This window comes from Asparagus officinalis, chromosome 6 (genome assembly GCF_001876935.1).
Source record: "Asparagus officinalis chromosome 6, Aspof.V1, whole genome shotgun sequence".
Classification (NCBI taxonomy): domain Eukaryota; kingdom Viridiplantae; phylum Streptophyta; class Magnoliopsida; order Asparagales; family Asparagaceae; genus Asparagus; species Asparagus officinalis.
This window is the reverse complement of record NC_033799.1, coordinates 23,520,969-23,531,434: the sequence shown is the minus strand read 5'-3', so window position 1 is coordinate 23,531,434 and position 10,466 is coordinate 23,520,969. Positions and strand designations below refer to the sequence as shown.

Sequence of the window (10,466 nt, the reverse complement as noted above, 5' to 3'; positions counted from 1 at the left end):
CTGGCCATGACAGCTCCCCTCTCTGCATCCACGCCTTCGTCTCCTCAGCCACGAGATCTGCCAGCCGAGCTCCTTCCCTGAGCTCCCCTCCTCCGGCCAGCCACCCCACCTCCTCGTCCTCTCCCGTCACCCCAACTCCTGTCCAGCCACCTCGCCGAACTCGAGCTCGAAGCCGCCGACGCCCTCGCCGTGACCCGCCAGCACTTCGTCGGCCACCCCCACAGCGCCTCCAAACCGCCGCAGCCATGCTCAGATCCGCAGCACCAGCTACCTCCACCGCCACAGCCCCCATCTCTGTCCACTTCACCGCCTTGAGCCTACACCACCACCCCAGCCAGATCCGCCTCCTCGAGCACCGCCCTAATCCAAGCCCGAGTTCGCCAAATCCGCCATGCCGCCACTCCGGATCTGATCCCACGCCAAATCCGCCATGCCGCCACTCCGGATCTGATCCCACGCCGTGTCGATGTTGAATCGTTCGACGAACCCCGAGGCAAGATCCCTCTTGCTCTTCTCCTCGTCAATTTAATATTTATATCTATGATGAATTGTTTTAATTATTTGCTGGGATAAATATGAAATTATTGATTACTGAAATTAATAACAAAATGAAATGATCAGAGAAAAAGAAAGAACAGAAAAAGAATAATCAATTTAATATTTATATCTATGATGAATTGTTTTAATTATTTGCTGGGATAAATATGAAATTATTGATTACTGAAATTAATAACAAAATGAAATGATCAGAGAAAAAGAAAGAACAGAAAAAGAATAACATGTTTAGGGAAGAATATTGTTTGGACAGTGCCTGAGTTGATCCGACCTGACGTGTTGATACGCGTGAGTCGATACGAAAGACAGAGTGCGATGACCGATCTTTGAGTTGACGCCGTAAGTCAACTCGAAGGGCGGTGAGACCCGACCCGACAAATCGTAGGGTTTTTGGGAGTAGTGTCGACATTTCATGTGTATAATAATTACAAATTGTGATCCCTCTTATACTGTTCATGCATAACGAATTGTTCATAGTTTCTAATCATGTATTATAATCTTTATGATATGGTATTAGTCTTAATTACTTGTTGTTTCATGCTGTGATTGATAACCCTTAGTAGTTCATGACTTAGTGACCTCGTGTGTCATGAATAGACCTAGAGACATGTGTGGGTGTGTTGACTGAGTTTAGGTGGTGAACCAGAGCTATTGTGGACCTTGATTGTTAACTTAGAAAATGAGAAGAACTGGGATGGGAAAGTCTATGTTTATGTAATCGGATAAGACTGTTGATATATCTTCTAGGTTCGTACCGGTGGATCGGTGTCGCCACTAGGATTGGTTAGTTTGTTGAGTCACAGTGGATCGGTGTCGCCACTGGGGCTCATTGGTTGGGTCAAAGTAGATCGGTGTCGCTACTTTGATTCTTGAAATTAATTGGTTGGTTGGGTCAAAGTAGATCGGTGTCGCTACTTTGGTTCATGAATCTATTTGATTGGATGCATGTGGGGGATATGCGAATAGTCAGTTTTTCGATGATATGAGCATTGACTCTGTGTGAGATATGAACCGGTGACCAGTTATAGGATGACTAGTTACATGACTTGTTACTAGTGGATCGATGTCGCCACTAGGGTTGCTTGATGGATCAAAGTGAATCGGTGTCGTCACTTTGGTTAGGATTTATGGATTCTTGTGAGATATAGATCAGTTGTTTTTCTTTCATACATAGATCGAGATTAATATTTCTACAAATTGAGACATATGGTATATACATGAGGGTTTCCTTGTTTGGATTATTTCGCTCGACGTACTACGTCTCTTATTGTAGATTTTTAAGTATTAATCCCATCTATTGTATGATCTTGTTGCTTGGATGGTTTCTGATCGCTACCTACATGATCTTGTTACTTGGCTGATTTTTGGATTCATCTGATTATTAGTATTCCAGTTGCACGCCTCTATCATTATTACTATCATCACATGTTCTATTTCTATTTTTGTTATCGCATTGACCATGCATATATTATTATTACCGTTATTGTATTTGTTCCTGCCTTGGGGGATCTTACCGTGTGTATACACGCTGACGTACTCCTATTTTCTGGGTTTACGTTCGATTTAGGAGACGGACAGCCTTAGTTCAGAATCGTACAGGAGCCAGATGATTTTCAGTAGGAGAGCTTTGCAAGTGGAGTAGAAGAACAAGCTGAAGCGTAGTAGTTTTCTTCTGTATTAGCTGATAAACACTAGAACTCTTTTATAGTATTTCTTTAGTTTGATGATGAATTTAGTTATTTTATCAGTACTCTTTATTATGGACTATGTATTTTATTCCTAGTTGGACCATTTTTGTAATAAGGGTATGATTGATCCATATTTTTTGTCTGGGATGATTTACTGTTGATGATATGTCTATTCCTTATTCTGAGTTGTATTTATATTCTTGCTATTATGATCGGGGACCTGTGACTTCGTATATTATATTTTTTGATGCTTAGCGTATTGGATTGAGAAGAAAAGAAAAGAGAAAAAAATTAATAGTGTATATTTCTTCTCAATCTAATACGTCGCGGGCTTGTTCACGTTCCGATTCCCGGGTATTTTGGGAAGCGGGGCGTGACAATATATATTTGTATATATTGATTGTTGTTTTTGGAATAAATTTTCCTTAAGGATTTAGGGTCTATTTATAGCGTTTAGGAAAATAATATGTACTAATAAAATAATAATATTTTACTATACTCGTGGGACTCATGTCTTAAATTTTCTTCAGTGGGGCCCATAACTTTTGACAAAAAATTAAAAACATGGGCTACTGCAGCAGCCCATGTGATTGATGAAAAAAAATATTCAACATAGACTTTATTATGACTGCTTTTGTATAATTTCTCTTTTTTCTGCTTTTGTTGGTTATATGATGTAATATCAGAGGTCTGCTTGTATGTTGTATTGTTTTTGAAGGTTTTATATAGGACATCTAATTCCACCTCCCCTAGCATTTTGACTATATATTGGGAAAGATGACAATCCAAGAGAGGGGTATTTTCACTAGAAAACAAATAGAATATAATTACATTAAGTCTCAATGATGGTCTATTTACGAACTATTATTCTAGCATTCCTTCTTAAGCTGGAAGAGCATATAGACCTGTCATTTTTAGCTAGTTAAATCTAAGCAAAAAATTCCCTTCCCCTTCCTCCCGCCAATCCCCCCCCCAAAAAAGGCAATGTTTTAGCGAAACCGTTACCTATCTGTCTGAATTGACATGTGAAGTGACATTTTGCTCAATATCATTTCATAATGAAGTGACAATCAACCTTTATGTATGCTTCCTGTTCTCATGAGACTTAGTCTGTACCATTGGCAATATACGCCAGAACCTGATTATTACGATGTATTTCCATAGCCTGAGGTAGAAACACACCTATCTCCTGATGAAGGTATTTAATCAACATAATCCCTTAAGTAGCGAGAGCCATAACTTGATAATCAACCTTAGCAATAAATCATGGCACGATAGTCTGCTTCATCGTGAGATCACTATATTCCTCCAGAAAAAGTACAATATCTTCCAACGAGACACTATCAAGAGTATCATTAGCTCAATCAACATCAAAATAACCAATAATATTAAAGAATAAAAGAGACCCTTGTTGCTGATGGACTCTCTCTTGTTTTCTTGCATTAGGTTTTGCACAGATACAACAACCCAGAGGCATATGAGAAGCTGAAGGATCTCACCAGAGGAAGAGTTGTCAGCAAGGAGAGCATTCAAAAGTTCACTAATAGCTTGCAATTGCCAGAAGAAGCAAAGAGCGTTCTCTTGAATTTGACTCCCTAGTTATACATTTGAGAAGCAGAGAAGTTGTTTAAGTCTATCGACGATCATATGGATTTGATGAATGGGTTCAGGCTTTTATAGCCGTTAAAAAAAACGTTGAATGAACGAGATGAAAATTTTACTAATTGAACTATTCGTGGTTCATGTTACTTCCCCTTTGCATTTTCGTTATGAGCAAAGGCAGTTGATACCACAAACCGTTTGTGTTTGTATTATTGTGTAAGCTTGCAAGGGTAAATTAACAAAAGGAAAACGAAATTGAATAAGCTTGTAGCATTGTTGGGTGATCATTAGACTAGTGCAATCAGTTTCATTTGGTTCTTTTACTAATGGCCTAGAGGATGAAAATTGCAAGCAGGAGGCTTCAAATACTAGAAATGGATTCTGGAGAAGCAACACGGGTATGCTTCCATGTATTGCTAAGTTCATTGTATTCTCCTTGTGTCAATTGTATTTTGTATTCTCCTGGTACTTGTATTTGTGATCAACATACAGGAATCAGAATGCTTCTGCTGTTATATTGTAAGTCGGAGGATTTGATTATTGGATTTATGCCCCCATGAAGGTTTTTCCCCCTTGTGTCAATTGTCTCCTTGATAGTTTGTTTTCATTTGAAATACTTGAAGTTTGTTTACCTCAACACTTATATTTATATTGATTTTTGGTTGCTACCCCTTCCGCAGGATGCAATAGTAATTCTTGTTTATGTGATTTGAACAATATTCTTGTGTTCTTTTTTTTGAAATAAAGTATCTGGGTACTTGAATCTGTAAATATCAACAAACCTGTGTTTGGTATACTGGTATTGGTGGGACGATTCTGCCTTAGTATTCTCTTTTTGTTCACAACATAGATTTCTTGTTTTTTACATATATAAATGTTGTTAGTTATTATCCTATTCTTCTCTCTCAATCTTTAACATCTGTATGGTCTTGAAACTACTAGTACACTTGAAAACAACTATCAAAATATCCGGTGGAAATTTTATGTGGTGTGATCTCGTCTATAAGAATTTAGATACGTGGTAAGGATTGAGAGAATTAGACCTTGTTTAATTATCACATAAGTAAAGAGAATACAAATCCAAAAAATACAGTTGCTTCTCTAATTACATCAAAATATGCAAAATCAACATCTAAATATGCAAGAACAAAAATCACTTACAAAAATCATTCTAGTTCTTTTTCTAATGTGCCTCCAAAGAGTATAGTTTGCTTCGAACTCCAAGAGTAAATATTTGGCAAAACCTATTGACAGTAAAAAGTTTATTGTTCTGTTGAATTTCGTGATAACTATTATATCAAGTTTTGCTCATTACTATTTGAATTAACTTAAGTTTCATCAGCTTAATATTCTGTTCTTTTCTGAGAAATAGTGCCTATAGCTTGGGATCTCATGCAACTATTATTATGATAAGTATGAAGATTTTGAGAAATGAAAAAAAAGAGAAAAAAGGAAAAAAAAGAAAAGAAAATTGAGCTATTTGTATTGCAGTAAGCAAGCGGACATACAAAAAACAACCTGATTATTTCTACAAGTAAAGTTTCTTTCACTTATAAGGGAATGTACCACAACCACCCAAATACTGTTAGCATCTTTAATATTTGATGAAAGTTAACAGTGGTGATTGTTAACATTACATTCATCATCAGATTTTGCTGACGTGACAATGATCTGACCCTGCCATGTTCAGCAAAAAAATTAGTGAAATCACAAGTTCAACATACACGTTTGTATGAAACTTGTAACTAATTTTTGCTAACGTGACAGCCATATGATCTCCTCAACACTATTTTACAGAAATTACAAAAAGAACATAGATTAATGACATTGATAATATTAATGACTGTAGTTGACGACTTCCAAATATTAATGATCCGAAAGGACCGAAAAGATACTTGGCTTGCATATGAGGGACCTACAATAAAGTTTTGCCAAAAATCTATATGCATTATTAGATTATCCATCATTTACCTTCCTTTTAAAGAAAATATCCGATGAACTGAACCTAACCTCCACAGGAAACATGTATAAAATGAATCAAGGTGCTCACTCCTCGCTCTCTCCGATTCCTTAAAAAAAAGGCGGCTCCTTTTTCCCGCTCCACTAAACCTCGAACAAATTCCCCCTTTAAAAATCTAGGGTTAGGGTTTCGATCTTGTCTGCAACTCCATGGAAATGCTCTTATCACCCCCCTCAAGCCCCGTTCACTTTCCTGCCGCCCTTTTCCTCCTCTCCCTCTTTGACTTTGATTAGCAGACAATTAGGCTAGCTAAGGTTTCGGATTCAGCCTACCCCTCCTCGGCGATTCGAACCACTTAAGGTTGTTAGCCCTTATGTTTTGATGATGTTTTACAACCTCCATTAACGGTACTAATGGCTTATTGAGTGCAAATGTAGTAAATTCATTTATCAAGCTTGTTAGTGCTATTTATGGAGGATTGGATGGAATATACGCTACAACGATGATATCCAAAGGAGGAGGAGGCATAGTGATGAAGCAATGTTATTTCAAGAACAACAAATTCATATAAAAGCTTCATCCAAACTCAAGCTATATCAAGACTCAAAGATTATATTCTATGTGAGGATATTAGCTAGTTTTTTATTCTCTCTCTAGTATTAGAATGTAGGCAAAGAGTTATTGAATTCACTTGAAGCTATTGGGACTCACACACACGTTTTCATACTTAAGCTTTTAAGCGTTTTTCACAAAATACTATTTTTCACAAGTATGAGGACCTATCTACAAAATTCTTTTTCCAAACAGTCTCTGTCCTTGGGTTTAATTCCGAGGACGGAATTTGTTTTAAGGGGGGTAGGATGTAACAACCGTAAATTTTGATACGTATTTAAATAAATTTTTCTAGTATTTAAAATATTATATTATATTTTATTAATACTTTTCCTAATTTCTAGAATTTTCTGAGTTTTTAAAATAAATAAATAATAATATATATAGTCTTGTAATTATTAATTCTGCTAAATATTAATTTGTGGTTTAGTGATTTTTTTAATCATTGGTGACTAATACTATTAATGACCTTGTTATATTTGATGTAAACTTGAGTTTAGCACATTAGTACATATGTAAATATATAAATATTTAGCTGTTAATTATTTATTAATATTATTATATGTTTAATTATTAATATAATGTTTATTTTGGAAAATCATGCAAAATATTCCCATAATATTCTCTCCCTTAATTCCCTCCCATTTGAATTCCTTCCAAATTCTTTTTCCCAATCACTCCATAATCGGCTCCAATCACTCCATAATCACATCATTATATCTTGATTTCTTTCCATAATCTCCCCAATCAATCCCCTAATCACTCCCCACAATCACGTGCATATACCCAGCTAAAGAAAACTCTAGCCTAACCTATATATAGGCTCTCCCCACTCTCTCTTTCACGTGAGCCCCTGACCACGCCCATCAGATCCGACGACCACGAACACCTCCTCATCTTCTCCGACCTCCTCCTCGTCAACCTCCCGCCACCTCCAAGCTTGTGCGCCACCAGTCCCCCACCGTCAGCCGCTTCCGACGAGCTCCGACGACCAGTGCCTCGTCTCCGTCCTCACGCCGATCTTCCCCGACGCCACCACGTGGAACCGCCACCGCTCTGAGCTTGCTGTCCCACCTGCACGGCTCCTTCATCACCTCCGGTGACCCCAGCCTCCTTCCTCCTCTGCACCCTCGACCGCCGCACAACCCCGACGCCCCACGTCGTCGTCATTTTCCCCGAGCCAACACCTCCATAACCGCCTCCATCTCTACCTCTTCCACCACCAACAGCAGCCTCCACGAGATCATGCCGGCATCCTCGCCCACCGCCTGACCTCCTCCCTGTCACCGACCAGATCTCCTCGACGCCGTTGTCTAGCCGAGCTCTGACAACCACCTGGAGAAGCACCCACAGCAACAAACCTTCCGCCTCACCGTCGAGTTCACTACCAACCGCAACCACCAACGCCTTTCCTTCGTCGCACGCCATATGTTCGATGTTATGCCAACAGCCCCCTCGGACCCGTTGAGCCCTCGTGATGACAACCGTCGTTGTCGCCGTTCCCAAACATCGCCATCACCCCTCGACGGCAAGCATTTTTGTCTTGCTCTTTGTTGATTTCGTTCTCATTATTATCATGCAAGCATCTTTTTTTTTCCCCTCAATTAAATTTATAATTTCTTTTTCTTACATTCATGCTAGCATATTTTCATTCCTTCCTTTTTAATAGTTAGTTGCTGTTAGTATGGTTCATATATGAGTGTATGCTATTATTGCTATGTTTTGGGTTCGACTTTCTTTGATTGGAATTTTTAATATTTACTTGAGTTATTAGTTTCCATATGAACGTTTCTAGGAACCACTTAGCCGCTCTGGTTAAATTTTATTGCTTGGATACTTGGAGTACTACACATGCTAGAGATGGCACCTCTTGGTAATTGTCACGTTGCCCGCATTTTTATATACAGAAAATTGAAACTTTAGATGCAACTTTGTAAACAAGCGGAACCTTTCATGATTTTCATTACAAAGAATATTGATTGAAACTGAGACCAAATTTCTTTAACCTTGTAGCATGATCTAGTGACATTGACCATATGACACATATATTTCTAATTTATACTTGTTATGAAATCACGTTTGGAGAGTTCATAGTTTTACGGAATATTGTACCATCAAGGGCCTAGATAGACGGGACTTATCGGGGAGTGAAAATGGAAATCACTTGACATGTCATGATTAGATTAACACCCGGTTCCTACTTATAGTATTTATCTTGTTTGATACCGTATTTGACATCCAATAGGAGAGACTGTGCATGAAGACGACTTCGGTTAAAAATATGATTTATAAGCGTGCTTTCATAGCATGGCTATGTTCTCGATATCGACATCCCGATATGAGGTTTTCCTTGGCTATTACTACTATAGCATCGACTAGACGATGCACCCATCTTGATTAGACATGTTCTGGGTCACGGTTATTGTCATAGTTTTACAGAAGTCGTTCCATGGTAACTCTGTGGTTAGTGCACAATATTTCATGCACAGTCATTTAAAATTTAATCGACAAACATGGGGTTTAAAAAGGGGAATTAGACAAAGAATATAACATGTATATAAACGGGCATATGCGCATTCCTGATATCCTGAGTTACATACATACATGGGCCAAAGAGCCAATTCCTGACTTGAAGCCGTGTTCCCGGGACGGTTTACGGGGAACCGATTTATATACGTGGAGATATTCTTCTCTAATTCAAATAACATTTAAAAATAAGAATAATGTGTTGTTATGCTTTGTGATAGATTTGGCATGTACGGTATGGACCTGGATGTAGTATGGATGTTGTATATTTAATATTGTTGTGTATAGAATTTTGGGAGTTAATATTTAGAGATTTACAATTTGAGATATATGGTATATACGAGGGATTCCTTGTTTGGATTATTCCCTCGACGTACTCATCTCTCATATTGTGGGTTTCTAAATCTTACCTCATTTTAGTATAGGGTATAAGATTGTATGCTTTAGGGAGGGTTTCCTTGTTTGGATTATTCCCTCGACGTACTCATCTCTCATATTGTGGGTTTCTAAATCTTACCTCGTTTTAGTATAGGGTATAAGATGTATGCTTTAGGGTAGACCTTGTGTGATATACATGTTTAGAAATTTCCTTTATCATCTTTAACTGAGGTTTCATCTTATTTTAATTTTTAAGAATAGCTTTTTCTTTATCACTGAAATTTTAGAATTTATCTTTTCTTTATATCTACCACTTATACTCACACGTGCATAATTTCCTCATTTTACATGCTTGCTGGGAGTTTTCTGACTCCCCTGGGGTTTGCATGCCCCAGACTTGGGATTTGTTCTTTCTTCGCAGGACCAAGAGTACTTTAAAGATTAAGACCAGCGTCAGTGATCACTTTCTCTCTCTCAGCTTCAGTTATTGAGTCTTTCTTGTAATCACTTATGGTACTTCAGACTAAGATGTATTTTTCCTCTTTCCTACTTTGAAGAGTTGTGGACATGTAAGAGAAATTTGTCTTTTTCAGAGTTTCTTTATCTATCTAGTTCCTTTGCTATTTTAGTTACATGCTCTATGTAGTAGTTCTTTTGGTAATATATCTGTATACAGGATGATCCAGAGGCGTGAATGTAACCGTATGGTTGCATTGCCGACCGAGTCACGCTCCAAATTATCACGTTTTGGACCCGGGGCGTGACATTTCCATCGGTCGACCGGACCGGTCGACCGAAGAAGTCTCTGCTTGTTTTCTTGATTTCAGATCTAGCTTTCGGTCGATCGGAATTTCGGTCGGTCGACCGACGGTTCTTTTTCAACGGTCTTTAGCTGGGTTACTGTGCTGACTGTACACAATCTTTGGCACAGTCTGCTGGAAGATTGTTTCCTCATTTGTGAGATTAGGGTTTGATTTTGAAATAGGCTGTTTCTCCTATAAAAACCCTTGCTCTTCTTCTTCTTCCTTGCCCTAACTTTTGCAAAAAAACAAGAAACGCTATTTTTCCTGAGCTATATTTTCAAAACCTGTTTCTTTGAGTTTTTGTGTGTTCTCACTTCCCAGCTTCAGTGTGTTCTTTCTCTT

General features: G+C 38.2%; 1 pseudogene; it reads left to right on the top strand.

Moving 5' to 3' along the window:
- The window catches only part of LOC109845912, a 31,127-nt pseudogene extending 27,285 nt beyond the window's left edge, over positions 1 to 3,842 (top strand).